The sequence below is a fragment of the Chiloscyllium punctatum genome, chromosome 36 (assembly GCF_047496795.1).
Source record: "Chiloscyllium punctatum isolate Juve2018m chromosome 36, sChiPun1.3, whole genome shotgun sequence".
Lineage (NCBI taxonomy): Eukaryota > Metazoa > Chordata > Chondrichthyes > Orectolobiformes > Hemiscylliidae > Chiloscyllium > Chiloscyllium punctatum.
The window spans coordinates 32,826,623-32,851,424 of record NC_092774.1 but is presented as its reverse complement, the minus strand read 5'-3'; the positions used below and the strand labels follow the sequence as shown (position 1 = coordinate 32,851,424).

The 24,802-nt window shown below is 45.4% G+C and overlaps 2 non-coding genes across 2 annotated transcripts; both read right to left on the bottom strand.

Annotated features, from left to right (window-relative positions):
- Positions 1-303: 303 nt before the first annotated feature.
- trnan-guu (transfer RNA asparagine (anticodon GUU)) lies at positions 304-377 on the bottom strand. Its single transcript has one exon. It is a non-coding gene; the product is annotated as a tRNA-Asn (tRNA).
- A 23,338-nt stretch (positions 378-23,715) lies between these two features.
- trnae-cuc (transfer RNA glutamic acid (anticodon CUC)) lies at positions 23,716-23,787 on the bottom strand. The gene has a single exon. It is a non-coding gene; the product is annotated as a tRNA-Glu (tRNA).
- Between the last annotated feature and the right edge of the window lie 1,015 nt (positions 23,788-24,802).

Below are 24,802 nucleotides of genomic sequence, written 5' to 3'. Positions count from 1 at the left end.
CCCCAAAAGATGAAATGAACATTCAGTTAGAAATTGCAGGAGGAACTCAGCAGGTCAGGCAACATCTGTGGAAAGAGAATCAGAGGCAACATTTCAAAATTCTGTTTTCTCCGACAGGTACTGTCAAACCTGCCGTGTTTCTCTTTTGGTCTCGTCTTCTCAGCAGACGCAATCCCTTCCGTTAGACATTAATTCAATTCAATTCAGAAACCCCTTTGTGGAGAAGATTTCCGTTTGGGGAACATTTTCCTGACCCCATCAAAAGCGCACAGCTTCGAAGCCAAAGAAGGGCTGCGAACACCCCGCCCCTGGGTGGGCTCGAACCAGCAACCTTTCGGTTAACAGCCGAACGCGCTGACCAATTGCGCCACAGAGACAGTCGCAGACTCGGGCGGCACCATCGTTTAGTGATTTTATAATTCAGCCTCCCCGCCAGGAATTACAATTGTGGTCGATCTGTTTTGCTTTTCCATAATCAAGCCTGGGAGATCTCTTGTGGAGATACCGGGGACAGTCTGCAGACACATCCATGTCACGAGGAACTAGCTCTCTTACACCGGGGCCGCCGCCCTTCCAGCCTTTCAGTGTTTTGCCTGTTCCCGAGTTCTCTCCTTGGCTCGCAGGGGAGAAGGGGTTTGAATTCCTGATGTGCAGGAACGACAATTCTTTCAATGTCTCAGATCAGTTCATGTGCCGAGAACATCAGAGTCAACCTCCCGGCCTCTTCAACAAGGGGACGGTGTCTGGACTGTCTCTGCTCAATCGGACCGGTCATCTTTCATTCTCCTCTAAATCCGCTTCCCAAATCGTTTCTAAAGGATCACAAAGCTGGATACTGGGATTTCTGTTTTGCTTCATGAACATTTGCACATTTTTTCCATTTCCTAACTGACAATATTTTGCCAAATTCTCTTCCCTTGCCTCATGTCCAGGGATGAGGAATTTCCATTCTGGGGAGACATTCCCCAGGTGGAGAATGTTCGCTTTGGAGCAAAGAAGGATAACTGGAGATTTCCTGGGGCTGTTGGTCATGATGGGAGAAGAAGCGGTGGGAATGGGCAGTTTAATGATCAGAAGAACCAATTGCCACTGACCAGAGTCAGTTACCAGAGGACAGGGATTGAAGTTCTTGAATGAAAAGCAGCACTTGTGCCTAATAAAGACAGAGAATACTGCAGAAAGCCAACAGGTCGAGCAGCATCTGTGGAAAGGGGAACAGAGCTGACGTTGTGAGTCTGGTACGTTGTTTGTTCAGAACCCGAGTTTCCTGCATGGCAATCAATTCCCAGACATGAGAAAACGGGTCTTTATTGAGACGGGTTTTGTGAAGTTTGAGCGATAATGCAACCATACGGAAGTCATTTAAAATCACCAGCCAAGAATGCACAGCCAACAGGTTACCACCCTGGGCGGGGGAGCCCCAAAGGATCTCTACGCCAACACCTTAAGTTTTCGGCCACAACTACACGCCCAAAGTTGTGCTCTAAACTTTCTCATGTAATTCTTCTAACAGGAAAGGTGAGTATTGGGATTGTCCTGTCCGCGCCATAGCCCCAACGTTTCCTGTTCCCCTGGATTTGATCAGGACAGAGGAGGCTGATGTGAGATCGAATTGAACTACACACATTGATGAGAGATAGAGCGGGTGGGAAGGATCCATTCCCATGCGGAGAGAGATTAATAATCAGGGCCGAAAATAAGGAGCCACTTCAAGAAATTTGGGGTTCATTCAGCAAAGCTAATGTAGAACTGTTCACAGAAAATTGTGATGAAAGTCTCTCGAGTTATTTTGATGAGAAGTGTTGATGATGCTAATACAATCGATAGGATGAACGTAGATTGGTAAATGTATTTGGTAACAGTCCTCGTTATCGCATCGCCCTCTTGTTTAATTGATTCGACCCTCCTCATCTCCATGTACAGGAATTGCTCCCCAGCCTATGTCGCAACTCTGTAACAAAATGCGTAAAAATTACTTAGTAAATCCTGAGTACCAGATCAAGTCACAATCCAGTGGTTCCATGAGCTTTGAAAGTAACACAAAACGTACCATGGCAACGATTGCTCTGAGATAATCTGGGTGACAAAGTTTCCTAATTACTTTCCTCGAAATGAATCCCATCTTACTCATGTCAGTGTACGTTAATATGGAAAGGTATTAATTCCCATAGCACTTGACCGTTCTAATTCTGTGATTGAGCCATTTATTGGCCTCGAGACATGAGTAGAACCTGTCAATTTTCAAGTGCCACCGTTAAGCCACAACTACAAACTTGTCTCCCGTTCACTCTCAGCTTTCCCTCATAACCGACCAACGGGGACAGGAAGAAAACGAACGGGAGTAAAACTCAGTTTGAATATGATTCGATTGCCAGTTGAAGAAAGAGCGAATTTTCCGCACAAAAAACAAAGTTTAACGGGAACATTGCACAATATGGATGTCAAACTCACGACCTCAGAATAAAAATCTTTTGTTCTCCTCCTGAGGTATTCGAACATATAGTCAGGGTGTGACCAGTTCTTTTATCAAGGCAAAATAACTTCTTAAACTTTACGAAAACAAATATATTGATCAGCAGAAGTCCACAGCTCCAATGCTTTCTGCTCAAAACTCAGGAAAATCATTAAGATTCCACTTCCTTTTTGCTTCTTTCTCAACGCTAACATCCAGTTTCTTCAGTTTCTCTTCTTGAATGTAAAGTTGTTTGTCTTTTTTTTTGCCTTTTTTTGAAAGCAAATTCGCTTCAATATCAACAAAACTGACAGGCAAATCTGACACACAAACAGCCATTCGCTACCACATATCCCCAATTCTCACTTTCAGATTTGCAAAGGTCAATAAAATAAAGGAACTAAGCAGTTGAGTACGTTTAGAAAGTAGATGACTGACTTTTATGGGTGACTCGCTTGGGCCTTTGCCAACGCTGCTCGCAGGTTTCGTGATCAGGACATAATCTCCCTCAGTTTTGCTGAGCCTGTGCTTGGTTCATTGGGAGATTAGGCCCGGGTTGCAGTCGACCCCGACTTAAGTTGCGTTGTTGTTTTTCACTGGCAGCAGAAGATTGGAGATTATAGGACCAGAACATTGCTGCTTTTCTATTTTTTCTTGTGTCGTTCCATCTGGGACTGAGGAAAGAGAATCATTATCGGGAAACCAAGAACATTACGTTTCTAAAGATTCAAGTGCAGGAATTCAATCAGTTAACTGTTCTGTGACTGTGTTTGTCCGAATATTGGTATAAGATTCCTGGGTGTGTCTGTGTTCGATATTTCAAGAACAAATAATTGGAGAATATTTTCTTGCAGATTGTGCCCCCGATAACAGGCCGGAAATGTGCAACAAGGAAACAGTTAAGATTATAGGAACATAGGAATATGAGTAGGCCATTTAGCCCCTCAAGTGTGTTCCAACGTTCAAAGAAATCATGGCTGATCAGAGGCCTGACTCCATTTATCTGTCTTTGGCCCATGTCCCTTAATACCTTTCCTGAACAAAAAAAATCTGTGTCGGATTTAAAGCTGACAAATGATCCTGTACCCACTGCCATTTATGTAGGATATTTCCAAACATCTGACAAACTCAATGTGTAGAAGTGCTTCTGAACATGTACCCTGAAAAGTCTGGCCCTAATTCTACAATTTTGCTCCATTTCGACTTACAACTATTTTGGTGAACAGCCGGACTTGCTGACTAAATGCACCAAAGAGTCTGAGATGTAAAAAATCAGTAAGATCACGAAACCCGAGTGTTAGCGAATTCCAGCTTCAGACTACAATTACAGAAATAGCAATTGTCCTTTACAAGTGTGACTTTAACAAAATAAAGGCTGGGACATTCATTGTAAACGGTCTGACCACAGACACTGCAGACACACCCATGTCACAGAAACCACCCCTGTGTGGGGATACAAACAGAGTGGTATGGCAGCCTGTCTGCAATTTCGTTCGTTTCACTTGCATTGTCACTTTTGTCTCTCTTTAGAAACACGAACTGACTGAGCGGAATGCAGTCTTTCTCAGCCGTAATCATACGATGGTTTTATAGCACTATCACCTCTTTAATTATTGGTCGAGTAATTCGGGAACGTGGTTTGGAAGCCGATGGCTCTCACCGTGTTCAAACTTTACCAAATGTCTGCAGAAATCATTAGCCAACATCGGGAAAAAGTGCTTCCAGACATACCTGAGGAATTTCGGTTTGATAGGCCTTGAACTTAAGTGGAAGGAAGGGAAGCCCCGATGCAGGGGCTGCCTGACCCTCTTTAAAAAACTCTCACCAGAAATTCCACCCGCAACACGACGTCATCGGACATGCGCAGTGATGGCCTGCAGCTATTGTGACGCAATAATGATGCTGGCCCCAGGAACATGAATATGTATTCGGCATGGGTCACGTGGTGCTGAATCCAAAAAATAGTTTTCAGAACATCTGCTTCTCATTCTGTCTCCCAGGACCCGGGCGGGTCTCCACTGGCGGATAATTACACCATTCTGTTTTTAAGTTTGGCTCGAACACCCGAGTGGCCAGGGACAAGCATTACCTTCCTCAACAAAGGGGACAGAGATCAGAAGAACACCACCCTAAACTCCACAAGTGTGTAACCTCAACTTTCCACGTTGGGCCAGTGTATCATTGTGATGATATTTAGTTCACATCTTCAAACATTTGTTGGGGTAGCGGGTGAGGAGGGAAAGCTGCAAAAGATGATACTGAGCGGATAGCAGAGGATGGCTTCTACCCATCAACCTCCGGTTCTGGGCCCAACACGGTCCCGCTGCAGCACTCTGCTATGCTACACTACAGCCTTTCAGACAAGTTTTCAGCTTTTCATCTGGCGTATGACATGCACGTTCGAGATTGATGCCAAAAGATCTTCACTACTCTCATGAAATATGCTGTTGCGAAGATGTATCGCTGTTGTGCAAATATTAACGTTGTCTAAATTATAACATTCTGCTTTTCGAACTGTGATTTCTCTCAGAACTACACACTTTCAAAAATCACCAATTTCAAACGTAAACACAGTGCCCACAGAAAGAATTAGCCATCTCAATGTTTCCCAATGCAGGGCTGCCTGACCCTCAAGGAGGTTTCTTTGATAAACTGTGTCCAAGCATTCCAGCCGCATGTCATTTGGCATGCACGATGACGGCCTGCAGCTATTGTGACACAATAATGATGCAGGCCCATGGAACATGAATATGAATTAGCCGTGGGTCACGTGGTAGTGAATCATTCAAACGGATGTTATTCCGTGTCCAGGGATTTATTTGAGGGATGAGGTAAATGGGCAAGAGTTACACCTGGGGTTCACTCTTCCTTCACTCCCATCACCCGCCCATCGCCCCATTTTACTTTGTCCTGCAACGGCCGAAATCGGAACACCTGCCTGTTTCCCCCACCCTCCTCAGTATTCAAGGGCCCGAACATACCTTCGACGTGAAGCAACAGTTTACCTGCACATTCTACAGCCAAGACTACTGCATTCGCTGCTCACAATGTGGTCTCGTCAACACTGGAGAAACGAAGCGGAAACTGGATGACTGCTTCGCAGAACATCTCGGTTCTGCCCGCAAAAAGGCCCTGAGCTTCCAGTTGCCTGCCACTTCAGCACACCACCCTTTTCCCTGTCCAGCATCTCTGTCTCAGGCTTGTTGCAGTGTTCCAGCAGAACAATTTTACACTTGGGGCACTACAGTCGTCCTCAATATTGAATTCAATAATTTTAGAGCCTGAACTTCCCCACATCTTAGCCCCGACCACGCACACAAGGCCTTGTTATCACGTAGTCTGCCATTGCACACCACCGATTATTAGCCACTAACAGTTTTCTTTAACAGCTCCCAGACAGATCGCTAACAACTCCTTTGTCTGTCCAACCAATCTTGTCTCACTTTGGGCTCTATCCCTATCTATCATTTACTCCGCCCGCCTTCCTCCCACCCTTCCATCTGCATATTAACCGACATTTTCCTAATCATCACCAGCTCTGTGGAAGGGTCACCGGATTCTGCTTCACAGAAGCTGCCAGACATGCTGAGCTTTTCCAGCAACTACTCTTTTTGTTTCTGATATACAGCATCCGCAGTTTTTATTCAGAAAGAGTTGCAAATTTGTTTGAGAGACAGAGTGAGAGAGTGAGTGAGACAGAACAGCCATGAACCGTTGGCCTCCGTTCTCAATCATAACATAAAATCATTGCAGTACGATCACTTCCCTCAAACCTGCGTAGTGTGGGCTTGTGACGCAACGGGAGCGCGTCTATCTACTACTTACAACGTTGTGCGTTCAAATCTCATCAAGCTCAGTGGGGCGCAATTTCTGCTCCTTCAACTCAAGAAGATTCCACACAACTTTCAACTATGATTCTATGGAAGGAGCAAAGCTTTCTTTTTGGTTCCTGTTTGAATATGAGTTTCAGCATCAGTGGGACTGATTGAGAGACCCGACTGTTGCAGAGCACAGAGTGTGGAGCCTGAAAAAGTGCTACGGACTGGAAAGAGGAATTCACAGCGGGGAGGGGCTGTACACACGTTTGTGTGCAGCTGAAGCTTCGGCCATGGAGAAACCCGAGGAATCCCGCCCCGCTGAGAAACCATGGAAATGTGGCGACTGCGGGAAGGGTTTCCATGTCCCATCTGTCCTGGCGGCTCATCAGTGCAATCACACTGGGAAGAGGCCGTTCTCCAGTCCCGGGCGGGCGAAGGGCTTTACTTGCTCCTGTGTCCTGCTGGCCCACCAGCATATACACACTGGTGAGAGGACGTTTTACTGCTCCGTATGTGGGAAAGTGTTCACTTGGGTGAACAACTTCCCGACCCACCAACGATTCTACACAGGAGAGAGGTTCTTCAGTTGCCATGAGTGCGGGAAGGCTTTCAGCAATTCCTCAGAGCTGCTGAATCACCAGCGAGTCCACATGGGGGAGAGGCCATTCAGCCGCCCAGAGTGTGGGAAGGTCTTCAGCGATTCCTCCAGGCTGCTGGCCCATCAGCAGTTCCACAAAGGGGAAGAAGCCCTTCAGCTGCCCATAATGCGGGAAAGCTTACAGCAATTCTTCTGATCTGTTGTCCAACCGGCGGGTCCACACCAGGGAAAGGCCATTCAACTGCCCCGAGTGCGGGAAGGGGTACAGTCGCTTCTCCAAACTGCTGGCCCACCAATGGGTCCACACCGGGAGAGGCCGTTTGCCTGCCCCGCCTGCGGGTGGAGGTTCACATTGTCCTGCAATTTGTGGAGGCATCAACAGGGGCACCAGCGCACCCATCAATCATATTCCACCAGTGACGCTGCAGTGGGTCACCCCCAGGGCTGAACCTCCTGCCCATTCTGACTGAGAGTCAGTGGTCGTTTTTTATTTTGTGCTGGATTCAACCACCCACACCCACCCCAACCCCAGCCCACCCTATGGTGGCTCAGCGATGGCACGGTGATTCAGTGGTTAGCACCACTACCCCACTGTGCTGACCTGGTTCATTTCTACCCTGTGATTGACAGTCTGTGTGTAGCTTGCACGATACACCCCCACGTCTGTATGGGTTACCTCCGAGTGCTCTGGTTTCCTCCCACAGTCTAAAGATGTGCAGTTTAGGATGGATTGGCTCATCGAAATTGTCCCATAGTGTTGAGGGGTGTGTAGGTATGGTGCATTAGTCAGGGTTTAAATGTAGAGGAATAGGGATAGGGAAATGGGTCTGGCTGGGTTACTCTGCGGAGGGCCAGTGTGGACTTGTTAGACCAAAGGACCTGTTTCCATGCTGTAGGGAATCTAATCTAATCGAGAAAAAAAAATCCTCGTAGCGATACAGTTTAAATATGCCGAGTTGGACAAAGTATCCCATCAAATTTGAGAGAAAACCAGAGTTGAAGAAGTCGGAAGTCACACGACACCATGTTACAGTGCAACAAATTTACTTGAAATCACAAGCTTTAGGAGCATTGCTCTTTCATGAGTGCTGCTCCTTCATCACTTCATCTGGTGCCATGTGACTTCTGACCTTATCCACCCCAATTCAACACCAGCACCTCTGCATTAGAGTTGACGAATGAGATTGGATTTTATTCGGCCTGATTTAGTGAGATGTTCATTTGGAAACTCTAAGTGTTGGACCGACAAAGAGACGTGAATCATAGAGTCCTACAGCAGGAGACAGGCCCTTCGTCCCAACATGGTCCACGCTGACCAAACTGTCCATCAACACTAAGCCCATTTCCCTGCACTTGGCCCATTTCCTTCCATACCTTTCCTATCCACGTATTTGTCCAAAAGCCTTTTAAATGTTGTTAATGTACCCACCTCAACCACTTCTGCTGGCAGTTCATTCCATATGTGTACCACCATCTGCGTTAAAAAGTTGCCCCTCACATTCCCTTTTATTCTTTCTCCTCTCACCTTAAACTGAAGCCCTCGAGCCCTCAATTGCCCAACCCCTGGGAGATTGAGTGCATTCACCCTCTCCATGTCTCTCATGATCTCTTCACTTCGATAAGGCCCCATCCCCCCTCAATCTCTAATGCTCGAAATAAAAACGTCTTAGCTTGTCCAACCTCTCCCTTTTACTCAGACCCTTGAGTCCTGAGTATGTATCTTTGTATATGTCTTCAGCACTATTCCAAGTTTAGTAACATTTTTGTCATAACAAGGTGATCAAAATTGATGACAATACTCCAAATGCAGCCTCATCAAAATCCGGATCAACTGCAACATAACTTGCCAACGTCTCTCCTCAATGCCCTGACTGATGAAGGCCAGTGTGCTTATAGCCTGCTTCACTGCCCTGTCTCCCTGTTTTGTTGGAAATATAGGACCTAATCCAAACTGGATAATCTGGCTGGGAGGACAGGAAACCACTTACTTTCTTGAGACAAGTCTCCCAGAGAGAACTTGCTGACTGACTGTCTGATCGACCGAGCCTCACAGGGACCCACTGCCCTCAGTTATCTGGAGGGAGTCCACACATTTGCCTCAGGTGGTGCTTGAAACCTTTATCATCTTTGGGAAGGATCCCCATTCATTCACTGCTATGGAGTCATGCAGCCTGGAAACAGACCCTTCAGACCAACCAGTCCATGATCCCCAACTAAACTAGTGCCACCCATCTGCTCCTGGCCTGTATCCAGTTTGTCAATAGTTTTGTTCATTTGTTCACCCTGAGACTTGGATAAATAAATTGCTGATTGTTGATTTTAACGTGTTGGGGATTTATTTTTATCACTAGAGCAGGCGATATTACTTATCATGCTAATTTTACAGATTATAGGGCGATGCGCTCCTCTGGGTGTTTCGGTTTGAGATCTAGGATAGTGGTGTCAGCCTTTGCTTTATAAGAGTATTGACGTGATGTCCTGCTGAATGCAATGGAGTCAATATTAATCCCAGCCTCTAGCTGTGGTTGTGGGTGAATTGCCTTAATTTGGCTCCTGACTCAGAAACTGCACATAGAATCAACTGCTGAAACAATGATTTACACTTTATTGTATGTAGCAAACAAAAATAAAACCTCTCAAGTAACCAAGTTCAACCTCACCCTCAACTTGACTATCACCCAATCGATGGCAGAATTTTACTGAGTTTCCACCGACACATCTGTCTCTGGAAGTGTCCAGGGATTCACTGCAGTGTTGTTCTTCCAAGTACTGCTGCTGCATCTTTCTGGAGTTAAATTCTGGTGGAGATTCCTCACTTTCAAATCTGTGGTGTGACAATTCTTCAGATTCTAATACCACCTCCCCACACTTCTGGAGATCTCAGGTCTTATCCTCGAGGTTTAGCGGTTTGTTTGAAACAGCCTGTCCTGCAGTAAACTCCATTATGTTAGGGTCTTCTTAATTGTCCTTTTTCATGAGGTTATTAAATACTTATCGCAGCTCGTTGTTTTGCGTCCTTCTTCCCCGGGATGGTTAACTAGCAGAAATTAGGTCATTTAGCCCATTGAGTCTGCTCCATTATTCAATCATGGCTGATAAGTTTATTAACCCAAACTCCCCGTAACCCTTGATACTTTTGAATGATTGTATGGTGGACCAGACTCAATGGGCTGAATGGCCTAATTTCTGTTTCTGAGGTCTTATGATGTAACAGTTTCTCAGTGGCCCTTTTGTTTCTTGGTCCAGAAAGAGTTATTGCTGACTCAGGCAGTTTGGAAAGTTCTGGAGTTTACAGGACCGCACCACATTTCTCTCTGCCTCCTCCTGGGATATTGGTAATTCCCAAGATCCCTTGGTATCCCTGAAAACAATCAATGTGTCTGGAAATCTCTGCTGCTGCTCTGGAACAGAAGGATTATGGGGAGAAAATTCAGAAATCTGATGTGCAAAGGAACTATGGAGTTCTACTCCAGGATTCTCTCAAGGTAAACTTGCAGGTGGAGTCACTAGTTGGGGAGGCAAATGCAATGATGACATTTATTTTGATTAGACTTGAATATAGAAGCAGGGATGTACTTCTGAGGCTCTGTAAGGCTCCGGTCAGGCCACAATTGGAGTACTGAATGCAGTTTTGCCGTAAATATTTCAGGAAGGATAGCCCTTGAACATGTTCAGAGAAGGTTCTTGAGAATGGCCCAGGAATGAAAGATCAAACATATGAAGAACATCCTATGATCTTATGATATGCTGATGTGTGGAGGGTTTGGGGATAGGGGTGGGGGGAGATGAAGAGAAAAAAAATAGGGTGAAGCTGGATAGAGACGAAGGAAATATAAGATTTGTATGATAAATGGCAGAACTCATAGCAGCACTAGCATACAGAAGGATTTGGGCATATAGATCCGTGGAAGTGGTAATGCAGGTGGGTACGGTGGTCAAGAAGAAACACAGCACGCTTCCTTAAGTGTAAGAGTTGGCGAGTTATGTTACAGCTATTTATTCTGGTCACATTCGGAAGACTACGTGCAGTTCTGGTCGCCAAACTACCGGAAGGGTGTGGATGATCTGGCAGAGGGTGCAGACAAGGTTCACCAGGACATTGTCAGGTCTGAAGGGCTCTTATTATGAGGAGATGTGGCATAAACCTGGATTGTTTCTCTGGAAAGACAGAGGCTGAGGGGAGACCTCAACAAAATGATGAGACACAGATTGGCTGGACAGGGGTGGCAGGGTAGCTCACTGGTTTGCATTGATGCCTCACAGTGCCAGAGACCCGAGTTCGATTTCAGTCTTAGCTGACTGTCTGTGTGCAGTTTGCACATTCTCCCTGCACCTCATGTCTGCATGGGCTTCCTCCTACATTCCAAAAATGTGTCGGTTAGGGTGGATGAGCCATGCTAAATTACCCATAGTGTCCACTGATAGGCAGGTTAAGTTGGATTGTCTGTGTGTAAATTGCCTCAGTGTTCAGGGATGTGTATGTCAGGTGCATTAGTCAGGGGTAAATATAGAGTAATGGGGTAGGGGAATGAGTCCATGTAGGTTAATCTTTGGAGGGTCGCTGTTGACCTGTTTGGCTGAATCGTCTTTTTCCACCCTGGAGGGATTCTATGATAGTCAGAGGCATTTTTCCCTCCAGGCTGGAAAGGTCACATAAAAGAGGGCACAGGTTCGAGACGAGAGGGGACTGTCTGGGGAGAGGTTGTGGTGGTGGGGATTCACACAGAGGGGTGGTGGGGGGCGGGGTTCCTGGAACGCCCTGTCAGTGCAGTTAGTGGAGGCAGGCTCCTTAACAACGTTTAAGGTATATCTTGATAGACACATGAACGGGAGGTGAACAGAAGAACAGAGACCATACCTGGGCAATAAAGAGCAGGTTCAGTGTATTAGATTCCCTACAGTATGGAAACAAGCTCTTCGGCCAGGCAAATCTACACCAACCCTCGAAAGAGTAACCCAGCCAGACCCATTCCCCTATTCTATATTTACCCCTGACTAATGCACCTAATACTATGGGCAATTTAGCATGACCAATTCATCTAATCTGCACATCTTTGGATTGTGGGAGGGACCCCACGTAAACACGGGGAGAATGCGCAAACTCCACAGAAATCGAACCTGGATCCCTGGTGCTGTGAGGCAGCAGTGCTCACCACTCAGCCACCGTGCCGCCCCACTACAGGTTCCCCCCACTATCTGAAAGTAGAGCATTCCTATGAATCCTTTCGTAAGCTGACATGGAGTAAAGCGAAGAAGCAATTACCATGAACAAATTTAGATTATGCCTTTCTTTGTAAAAGCGAAAATCCTCTTCGGATTTCTTTTGGTTTGTGAAAACAATTATTAATGTAGGTCTTTCGTAAAGGTCAAGTAGTGTAAAGTTAATTTTCGAAAGGTGGGGGATACCTTTATGCTGATGGAGGGGAGATGAGAGTCAATGAAGAGGGGTGTGTGGATGGAGGCTCAGGTGGAGAATAAACACTGACAGAGACCAATTGAGCTGCCCGGCCTGGGCCTGTGCTGGAGACTCAGTGGGACAGAGACAAATGTATCTATTTCAGGTATACCTGCAGTATGCTCCATCCAGGATTTTTCAAAAAATGTCCTTCATCTGCTTCAGCATATGGGGCAAATGAACGGTTTCTCCCCGGTGTGGACCAGGAGGTGATGCGACTGAGTGAATCCTATCCCGCGCTGAGGGCAGGTGCACGGCCGCTGCCCAGTGTGCAAATGCTGATGAATGTTCAGTGCAGGCGGGGAAGGGAAACTGTCCTTACACTCCCTGCATTTCCACGTTTTCTCCATGGTGCAGGTGTCCTCGTTTTTCTCCAGGTTCAACGATCAGGTGAAAACTCGCTCACACTTACGCCATGTGTATGATGTTACTGATGAACACTCTGATAATTGGAACACTCATTCAGTCTGTAAAGCATGTTCCAGTCACTACTCTGGTGTGTGGGTATGTGAGACTCTGAGTTTCCAGTCACCCTGACGTTTCCAACCTTACTAAGCAGACATACCGCCTCATCCTTGTTTCATGGCCATTAATATCCAAGTCCTGGTGAGTCAAGTGACTGTCAGACTTTGATGTGATGTTTGGTCTGAGATTTCTACCTTCAAATTCTTCTCTTATAATATTCCTGTAAAAAGAGATTGCAAAGGTCATCGCTGTCAGTCCACATTAGATAATCAGAACAAATAATTCTAGTTTTTGTGGAAAATTCTTACCTGGATATCAAACCTACAGCTCAGCGAGCAAACCTCCACCCTAAACATTCTTTCCTCTCTTCATACCCAAGATCTTTGTGCTGATCTATATGTAAATGTATACCAGCTGGGTCATGTGGTGGATTGCATGCTCCATGAAGAGTTCACATGGACTCAAGTTGCTGAATGGACATCTATTTCGGTATTGACGTTCTTATTGAAGATATACAATATGCTGCAGTACAATATTATGAGCCCAGAAACAACTGCAAACCAGGCTTTTAGAGCCACAAACATTCCATCGAATATGTACCAGATACCCCAGACTTATCTATCTTATATTAAGGCACGGTTATCTTAGATTCCCAGAAGACTCGGATTTATGTGGGAAATTTTGGAAAAGAAGCCATCGTTTTGGACTCCTTCCATGTCATACTGACTCTATTACGGGAAATCCATCCATACTGCACCAGGATTCATGGATCAATGACATGAGGCTTATGTTTACCCTCTTGCAATTTCCTGTTGCATAAATGTTTCAACGAATGCCAATACTTTTTACCATTCAGAGTCAGAGATGTAAAGCACAGAAACAGACTCTTCAATCTAAATTGTCCAAGCCGACAAGATATCCAAAATTAATCTTGTCCCATTTGCCAGCACTTGGCCCATATACCTCTAAATCCTTTCTATTCATATACCCATCCAGATGCCTCCACCAGCCTCCACCACTTCCTCTGGCAGCTCATTCCATGCATGCATAACCCTCTGCATGAAAAGGTTGACTGCAAGGTCCCTTTTAATTTTTCCCCTCTCACCCTCAACCTATGCCCTCTAGTTCTGCACTCCCCCTATCCCAGGGACAAGACCTTGTATATTCACCCCATCCACGCCCCCAAGCTTTTATAAACCTCTTTCATTAAAAAAATCACTCAGCCTGCGATGCTCCAGGGAAAACAGCCCGATCCTATTCAACCTCGCCCTGTGATTCAAACCCTCTCCCTGTGGTTCAAACCCTCTTACCCTGGTGACATCCTTATGAATCTTTTCTGAATTCTTTCAAGTTTCACAATATTCTTCCTACTGGAGGGAGACCAGAATTGCACACAATATTCCAGAAGAAGCCGACTGAAACCGACATTTGCAGAGTCTGCTCCCCGTTTGGCTTCATCCTCTCTGCCTCTAGTTGCTGCAAGTGAACTGCGCCTCCCCCCTCTCTCGCCCTCCCAGGATGAGGAATGGAAAGGGGGAAATATTAATTGTGTGTGTGTGTGTGTGTGTGTGTGTGTGTGTGTGTGTGTGTGTGTTTGTGTGTGTATGCGCGCGCGCAAACCGTAGGTAGCCAATTAGATTTGCGGTGGTTGATAGTGACATTCCTGCATTTCCAGGCTGACTGTCTCCCATCGCTCACGTCACCCAGTCCAGGCAGTGCTGTGATTGGAGATTGACCAATGGGGAGCCCTGAAGGACCAGAATTAACTGGGTCCTCTTGCCAATCAAAGCCCCTCTATTTTCTGAATGTCCAAGTTGGACCATGAGCTTCTGAAGCTACTGCCGTTCCTCTCTTTCTGAATGAAGATTGAGCTTCACCCCTGACTGCAACTTCCTTTCTCTGTCCAAACATCTGTGAGGACAGCACATTTTTGTTGAAGTAAGGCATGTTTCCTGAACATCACAATTAAAGGGGTGTCTTCCCCCTGATATTCAAAGGGATGGTCAGTCAGAGAAGGGCAGGGTCATACCTTGTGTTGTGTGGCATGTGTGACAGCTGCAACAAGACGTCCCAACTCCTATGCTCAATACTTAGACTGATGATTGGAAGCAGGCTGAAAGGCTTCTTCACCACCCTGTCAACATGTAACTCGACTTTGTTGGAACTATGAACATGCACCCCGAGATTTCTTGGTTCGAAATACTGCAAATGATACAAATTCGGTGCTTGTCGGAAGAACATTATCATTTGGCACTTATCCATACTCTAATTCACTATCTTATTTAGATACATTATTTATGTCTCTCTAATCAGTATATGTTTGTTATTCTTTCCTGACTTCAATATAGCACTGAATCTATTTTATACTCCAAGTGCAGCCTCACCAACATTCTGTATAACTGAAACATAAATTCCCAGCTTCTATACTGAAAGCTCTAACTGATGAAGACTAGTGTGCCGAAATACTATTACCTATGATTCCACTTTCAGTGAACTGTGAACCTACTCCGAGATCCCTCTGTTCCACTTCAGGTCCAACCATTCACCATGAAACTCCTACCTTGATTTGACTATCCAAACTGTGAGGCCTTATGGTTATCTCGATTAAACTCCATTTGCTAAAAAACTTAAATCTATGCACTCTAGTTTTTGACTCCCCACCACCACCCCGGGGAAAAGACCTTTCCTATTTCTCCTTTTCCATGCCCCTCATAATTTTGTGAAGTTCTATAAAGTCACCCCTCAGCCTCCAAAGCTCCAGGGAAAATACCCCCCCCCCCCCAGTCTGTTCAGCCTTTTCATCGCGCTCAAACTCTCCAACCCTGGCAGCGTCCTTGTAAATCTTTTCTGAACCTTTTCTAATTTCACAACATCCTTCGCCGAGCAAATAGTCAGAATTGCATGCAGTATTCCTACAGTGATGTAACCTCTGAAGACAATTTTGAAAAATACTTAAAATTTTATGGTATTACTACAAGGAAATCAAATCAGTTGGGCATGACATTCCCATAGCAATTTGTCTTGGTTGTCCTTCATTAACCGATGCTTTTCTTGTAAAAAAAAAATTGTGGCATGTGATTGTTGCAAGCATGTGCAACATTTTCTCACCGTCCCTCATGTCCCTTGGACCGAGTAATTCACTGCATGCTGGAAGGTAGCTGAGAGTCAACCCCACACTGTAGTAGATCTGGAATCACATGGTCGCTGTGAACACACAGGATTGATGAATGGTAGATTTTCCTCCACAAAGGAATCATTTCACAACAATCAAACAATAATGGTTGGAGACCCCGAACAGTTCTGGCAGCTTCTATAAAGAGATTAGTGTTAATGTTTCTTGTCCAGTGGCCCTTCAAAAGTGACTGGATTCAAAACACTAACTGTTTTCTCTCCACAGATGCTGCCAGACCTGCTGCGATGCCCCAGCAATGGTGCCCTTTGTTTCCGATCTCCAACATCTGCAGTTCATTGTTTTCATCAATAATGGTTTCCTGGTGGCCAGTACTGAGACAAACTCTCACTTCCAGATCTTTTTATTAGTTGAACATAAATTCCACTGGCTGCCATGATGGGATTTGAATTTTTGTTCTCAGAAGACATAGATCTCTGGGTTACTCAACCATTATCACGATATCACAATCGTCACTTCAGTGACAATTTTCTGCTGAATATTTTCCTTTATTCATTCATGGCATGTGGCACTTGATCTCCCAGAAAAACCAAGTGCCATTTCAGAGGGCAGTTACGAGTAAATCACGTTACCGTGGATCAAGAGTGACACAATCGCCTAGCTGGGTATGGACTAAAGATTTCTTCCCGAACAAGATAGGCCCTTAGATCAATTGCTAAGATCACCAAAGCAGCGATAAGTTTTATATTCCAGATATATTAATTGATTTCAAAGCTCACCGGAGACATAGCAGCATCAATTTGAAACTCCGGATGTTAAATCCAGTAACAATGGCAAAATGCCACCAACTCCGTGCAATCTCTAATTTTCCAACACTGACCGGCCTGTAGTTGCCAGTTGTATCCTTTTCCCCTTTATTACTTACTATTCAATTCAGCGCATTGAATAAATTCTGCCGTTTATTCAGATCACGTTTGTTCTGGTAAACATCAACTCCACTTTCCTGCCATTTCCCCATAATCCTCAATTCCCTCACTGGTTAAAAAAAAATCTGACAGCCTTGAATGTACTAAACGACCCAGGCTCAACAACACTCTTTCGTAACATGTTCCACAGATTTACTGCCTTCAGTAACAATTCCTATCTGTCTTCAACATGCAATCCCTCATTTGCAGGTTATTCCCTCTGGTGCTAGACTCACCCACAAAGCTAAACTTTTCCACATCAAGCCCGTCAAGTATCCTTAGAATCTTTTATGTGAAAATAAGGTTACCTCTAAATCTTCTAACTTCGAATAAGTACAGGCCCAACCTATTCACTTCTCTTCATATGATATTCTTTCCATCCCTGATATCATCCTGGTCAACCTTCTCTGGGCTGCCTCCAATGCCAGTATATTTTTCCTTAGGTAAAGGACCCTCCCAGTGTTCAGTTCTGACTTGACTGATGCCTGACATAGGTTCACTATAACCTCCCTACTTTTATACTCTATTTAAAGGCCAACCTCCCATTTGCCTTCCCTATTACTCACTGAATTTGGCTGAAGAGATGCATGGATATGGGCTTCCAAATCCCTCTATGCAACAGCTTTCTCCATTTGACATTCAACACTTTTCCTCCTGGCAAAGTGCACAACATCATTTCCCCACATTCTATTCCGTCTGCCAAAGGTTTGCTCATTTGATTAACCTGTCTATATCCCTCTCCAGATATTTCATGTCATTCTTACCACCTGCCTTCCCATCAACCGTCTCTTCCGCAGTCTTGGCAATAGTGCATTCACTTTACTTATCCAAGGAATTCAGATAGATTTTGTAAATAATTTTGGCCCCGGCGCTGATCCCTGTGGCACACTACTAGTTACAATTTGCTATCGTGAACATGCCCCTTATCCCAATTGTATCATCGGTTAGCCAATCCTCTGTCCATGCCTCTTTGCTTATTATTTCATGAGATGTGACTATCATTGGCTCTGCCAACAACCCTTCCCAAACTGTCCTTGACAACATGGTGCTGAGCTGCCTCTTAAATTGCTTCACAATTATGATTTGGTGTGCAATAATGTTCAGGAGCGAATTCCAGGCTTTTGATCAATAACAAAGAAGCAATGCGATGTATTTCACAGTTGGAATGCTGTGTTCACACTTACCTGCTCTTGGTGGTTGAGGTGATGGCTTGGAAGGCGCTTTTGAAGACCCACCACTTTATCAAGCCAGACTGATAGATTGTAGCCAAAGATTCTGCTTTTTGACTTTCCTCATCAATCTAAATTCTTTCCAGCCACATTTTTAGTCTTAAACTGCCACAGAATGCCTCCTTTTATAGCTTGAGTCAACTATAATAATATGACAATTCTTGGGTTGATTGTTCACACCTGAGTGCAACATAAATACAGATCATTGTTTCCAGCTTTGGTGGAACAAAAAACAGCAAATTGGTGGATAATTACAGTTAGTGCAAACAAAGCTCGTGATCAATAAAGATTTTCCCAGTTCACTTCAATGGCTAAATTACATTTTGAAAACCAAGTACACTCAGACAACATCTCAAAGTGGTTCATAGGAGGAGAAATGGGGCATTGCTTTTGGTCACCGCCACCATTGTCTGAAAGACAGGTTGAAAGGATTCTTAAAAGCTGGGCAAAGACGTGGAGTGGTATAACACTTCAGACACCGCAAAGTATAAGACCACTTTCTCGTGGAAGAAAAAGACATTTCTTATTTCGAGAAGAATGGGGAAACAAATGGAGAACACATCTGAATTGGGAGCTCTTTCTTATTCAGGATGTTCCTTCACCACAGTCTTTGTTTAGAGCATAAGTTCTTCATCAGGAATGAAGGTTGGTCCAAGGAGGCCGAGAGATAATTGGGAAGGAGATGGGGATGGAGGGGAGGTAGCTGTGAGTGAAATAGGTCGATGGAGGTGGGGAGAGATCATGAGAGGTAAGACAGGATGGTGGAGCGAATAGGTGGGAAGCAAGATGAAAAGATAGGACAGCTCAAGAGGCCAATGCCGAGCTGGAAGGTTGGATCTGGGACAAGGCGCGTGGTGTGGGAGTGAGGGTGAGGGGAAATTTGGAAGCTGGTGAAATCGACATTGATCCCATGTAGTTGGTGGGTTCCAAGGCGGAAGATGAAGTGTTCTTCCTACAAGCGTCAGGTTGCTAGAGCTTGGAGGGGGATGCGGCCAAGTACTTGCATACCCTTGACGGATTGGGAGGGGGAGTTAAAGTGTTCAGCCACAGGGCGGTGGGGTCGTTCAGTTGTGGAGACCTAGAGCTGTTCCCTGAAATGTTCTGCAAGTTGGCATCCAGTCTCCCCAATGTGGCAGAGCAATTGATATATAAATAAATCTTATACACAAATTCTATAAATTTTAGCATGCCAGAGTCATTATCTTCAATTAAGTTAAAGAAAATTTTAATTAAATTGGGTGACTGCATGAAACGGTTTGTTGGTCAGGCTCAACACATCACCTTCAAATGAGACAATGCCATTGATTGCGGTGAACTGCTCTTTTTGCTCTTAAATCACATGTTATTGATTTATTTTCACAACTTACTGGTATTCACACCTGCACATTCAATGTCAAACTCTGATATCAGAAATGAAATTACACCATTCACTTGGACTTACAATATTCGAACAAACAAATTAATAGCACACATTGAATACCAAGTCTGATAAATATGAAATCAAATTTTACCAAAAAACTATAAAATCAAGATGGGAGTTAAGAAATGGGGGAAGAGCAGAAGGCAAGAAATGCAGCATCATAGAAGGTGCTCCTCCAGGAAGTGTATTTTACGACCTACAACTGCTAAATATAAACAAACCCTCTGACATGATCCTCTGGTTTTAATGTAAACCATAGCCCCTTACAATAGATACCATTTAAATTAGTTAATATGATACAAGCCTTGAGCAAATCCAACCTCCAGCCTTACACCCCGCTTTTTGGAGCTCGGACCTTCCTCCAGCTCCAGGGGGTTGTTGAGCTCCTGGGCTCCAGCTGCCACTACCACTCCTCTACTTAAGAAGCTTTGGGAAGCAGATGCAAAGGCAAGATACAGAACAGAGCACCTTTGCCAAGGAAAGCAGCTTAAGGAGACATTGAGCAATAGCATCATATGGTTTTGACCTATCGACTTCTTCGTTATCTACCCAGCACACTCATGCTGTACTACTCTGCTTCGGTGCACCCAGCAGCTGGATTGTGGATCAGTTTAAAGTAGGTCCTATATCTCTGATAACATCGCTGCACAAGGCAGTGAAGAAAGGTTTAGGCACACTAATCTTCATCAGTTAGGGAATTGCGATAGATGTTGGGAAGTTATATTGTAGTTATACAGGACATTCATGAGGATGCACCTGGAATATTGTGATCAGTTTTGGTCCCCTTGGTGTTCTGACTTCTGACTTCTCCAACTCTGGGTTTGTGTTGAACTTGATGGGATACTTTGTCCAACTCAGCATGTTTAAACAGTATCTCTCAGAGGGATTCATCTGAAACTTTTCAGGAGGTGAGCGCCACAAGATTGAACTATTCAAAGTTACTTCGACTTTATTTTAAACTTACATCAGGACCAGTAGTCAGAGACACATACAGCGTGGAAACAGACCCTTTGGTCCAACTTTTCCATGCTGACCTGAAATCCTAAAGTTATCTGGTCACATTTGACAGCTCCTGACCCATATCCTGTGGCAGGTCATTTCATATAAGTACCACCCTCTGCATGAAGAAGTTGTCCCTTTAATATATTTCGCCTCTCACCCTAAACCTATGCCCTCTATTTCTGGACTCCCCCATCCCAGGGAAAATACCTTGTCTATTACCCTGTCCATGCCTCTCATGATTTTGTTACCTCTATTAGGTCACTCCTCTGCCTCCGATGCTCCAGTGAAAACAGCCCCAGCCTATTCAGACTCTCCCTGTAGCTCAAACCCTCTAACCCCCAGCAACATTCCATAAATCGATTCTCATAGAAAAGTCAACGTTTCAGTCCTGAAGAATGGTTAATACCCAAAACGCTGACTACTCCATATCCTGGTGCTGCCTGGCTTGCTGTATTCTCCCAACCTCCTGCTTGCCTACTTCGGGTTGCAACATGTACTGGCTCAGCCTCACAGCACAAGGGACCCAGGTTTGATTCCAGCCTTGGGTGGCTGTCTGTGAGGAGTTTGCACATTCTCCCAGTGTCTGCGTGGGTTTTCTCAGGGGGTCCTGTCCAAAGATGTGCAGGTCATGTGGACTGGCCATGCTGTATTGCCCATAGAGTTAGGTGCATTAGTTAAAGAGAAATGGGTCTGGGTGCGTTACTCTTCAGAGGGTCGCTTCTGGACTTATCGGGACAAATGGCCTGTTTCCACACTGTAGCGAATCTCATCTGAATTTTTTACTCTAACAAATGGCAGAGTAGAGTTGAAGGGCCGAATGGCCTAACTTCTGCTCCGATGATCTTGTGGTCTTAGGTTTCTCTGGATCATTTCATTGCCAATGTGCAGTCCCGAGCTCAATGAGCAGCAGTGTCCTCTCAAAGCAAAGCTCAAAGGATCGTAGAAATCCTACAGTGTGGAAACAGGTCCTTCAGCCCAACACATCTGCACTGATCCTCCGAAGAGTAACCCAGTCAGATCCATTTTCCTATCCTCCACAAATTGCACACAGACCCCCAAGGGTGGAATTCATCCTGAGTTCCTGGTGCCATGAGGCAACAGTGCTAAGCACTGAGTCACCGTGACGCCACTGAGTCACAGTGAGGTTATGGTTGTGGGGGGTGGTGGAGGCAATTGCAGTCCAGCAGAAAACAAAAACAGCTCACCAACACTCCCACTGCACCCACTGTCAGAAGTGGCAGGAGGTTTAGTCCATGGGGTGACCCAAGGCAGAACACCGGTGGGATCTGATTGCTGAGAGCGTTGGTGCCCCCGCTGGTGCTTCCACAAGTTGCAGGAGAACATGAATCACTTCCCACACTCGTGCCAGCTGAAGGGTCTCTCCCCGCTGTGGACACACTGGTGCTTCAACAGGGCGGAGGGGCGGGTAAAGCCCTTCCCGCACTCGGGGCAGGAAAATGGCTTCTCTCCAGTGTGGACGGATTGGTGGTTAAGCAGGGCTGAGGAATTGCTGAAGGCCTTCCTTCACTTAGGGCAACTGAACGACCTCTCCCCCATGTGGATCCACTCGTGGGCCAGCAGGTCAGAGGAAAGAGCAAAACCCTTCCTGCACTCGGGGCAGAAGGACGGCCCCTCCTCGGTGTGGACCCACTGGTGTCTCAGCAGGTGGGAAGAACTGCAGAAGGCCATCTTGCATTTGGGGCCAGAGAACTTACGTCCTGGCGTGGGCCAACTGGTCCGTCAGCATTGCAGAGGAATCACTAAAGGCCTTCCCGCACTCAGGACAGCAGAAGGGCCTCTCCCCTCTGTTGACCCATAGGTGCTTCAGAACCCTTTGAAATTTCACATTATCCTTCTGATAGGAGGGAGACGAGAATTGCACACAATATTCCAAAATTATTCCACAATATTCCAACGCCCTGTACAGCCACAACATAGCTTCCCAACTCCAACACTCAGTTAGAGGATTGGGAAAGTTTTCAAAACGCACAAAATAAAATAGGAAAGAATGGAAGGACAAACCGAATTTTTGAGAGTCAGCTTGGAAGCATCAATGAGAAATTGGCGGAATGTGTTTATTGGGTACCCTTTCTCCTTAAATACACTATATACGTCTTTCTCTTCTGCTCTTCGTAGTTTCTCTGTCCTGCAGTGTGTACTGGCTCGTTGAAATAATGTCCTGCTGCAGGTTCGTTTGTGGGTGTTGGGATGATTGCTTCTGTGATTAAGGACTTGGTTTGTGTGTGTTATTTTTCTGTCCACGCTAGTTTGAAGTTCCCCATTGACTGTTCGCTCTACTGTAACATCTAGGAATGGCACTTTGTTGCTGTTCTCCTCCTCTTCAAACCAGGAGCCCCCCTCAGGCCACTTGGAACACCAATATACAGACTAATCAAAGACCCCCACTGAAGACTAACACACCAAGTCGAAGATTCGCACCATTCCAGTTACTCTATCCAAGAACGCTTGAACACCAAAGACACCAAGGTAGAAGAGGATGGAATAATGTTGTCCTTTGACATACAGCCATGTTCACATCCATTAACATAAACGTGGCCAAAGAAAAATGAAGACACTACTCGAAGAACCAAAGACACAAACACCAAACAGCACCAACTTCATCAGCAAAGATAACATTATCAAGCTCGTGGAGCTGTGCCTTACAATCCACTTCATATTCAGTAACAAATCCTACAAACAAATCAACGAAACACCCATGAAACCACCAGAATCAGGATTCCTAGCAGAAGCAATAATGCAGAGACTCGAACAAACAGCCCTTCCAACGATCCAATCCAAACTTTGGGTCCGCTCCAGCGATGATACTTTTGTCATCATAAAATGAAACAAATTAGAGGAAACGTACAACACCATCAATAATATCCTGACTGTCATAAAATTCACAAAAGCGGAGAACAACAAGAAAGTGCTATTTCTAGATGTCACAGTAGAGCGAACAGTCAATGGTAAATTCAAAACAGCCTCTACAGGAAAACAACGCACGCGAACCAAGAACTTAACTACAGAAGCAAACATCCCTACACATACAAACAAATCTGCATCAGGATGCTATTTCAACGATCCACTACACACTGCAGCACCCAGGAACTATGAAGATCAATAAATAACTGTACAGCGCATTTAAGAAGAATTAGTAGCCAACAGACACGCAAAAAATTGGTTCCCTGACCGGGAATCGAACCCGGGTCGCAGCGGTGAGAGCGCCGAATCCTAACCACTAGACCACCAGGGATATATGCATGCTCTGCGCTAGCTCTACTGAGAATTGCTTCTCTGCCCGGGAATCGAACCCGTGCCGCGATGGTAAGAAGTCTTTCACCTGAACATCCACCAATGTAATTTTTTGCATCCATTGCTCCCAATGCGATCTCTACAACTTTGGGGAGACTGGAGAGTCAAGTCACATCTCCGGGACACCGGCACCAATCAACCCCATCGTCCTGTGCCCAACATTTCAAACCCCCCCTCCCACTCTGCCAAGGACATACACGTCCTGGGCCTGCTTCACCGCCACCCCCTCCCCACCCGACGCCTGGAGGAAGTACACCTCATCTTCCGCCTCAGAACACTTCAACCCCAGGGCATCAATGTGGACTTCACCAGTTTCCTCATTTCCTCTCCCCGCACCTTACTTCAGTTTTAAACTTCCAGCTCAACACTGACATCATGACCTGTTCTGCTTGCCAAGCACCCGTCCCACCTATCCGCTCCACTCTCCTCTCTGACCTATCACCTCCATACCCACCACCATTCACCTATTTTACTCTTTGCTACCTTCGCCCCAGCACACCCCCCATCCCCAATTTATCTCCCCAACCTGGAGGCGTCCTACCTCTACTCCTGATGAAGGGCCTTTGCCCGAAACTTCGATTTTCCTGCTCCTCGGAAGCTGCTTGACCTGTTGTGCTTTTCCAGCACCACTCTGATCTAAACTCTGGCTTCCAGCATCTCCAATCCTCAGTTTTGCCTTCCCAATAAACCCAGAATGCCGATTTCTCATCAACAAATTGACACAAGCAGACACAACGTGTGCAGAATCCCGAGCCGCAATACCTTACATTAAATACATCTGTTAAATGATGTCCAGACAACTCAAACCCCTCAGCATCATGGTCGCCCACAAACCTACCAACACACTCGAACAGCGGCTAATGAACCTGAAATACCCGATACAAACAACCAGCAAACGAATGTTAATTACAAAATACCATGCAAGGAAATATATACATGAACTCTTCTGCACGGGT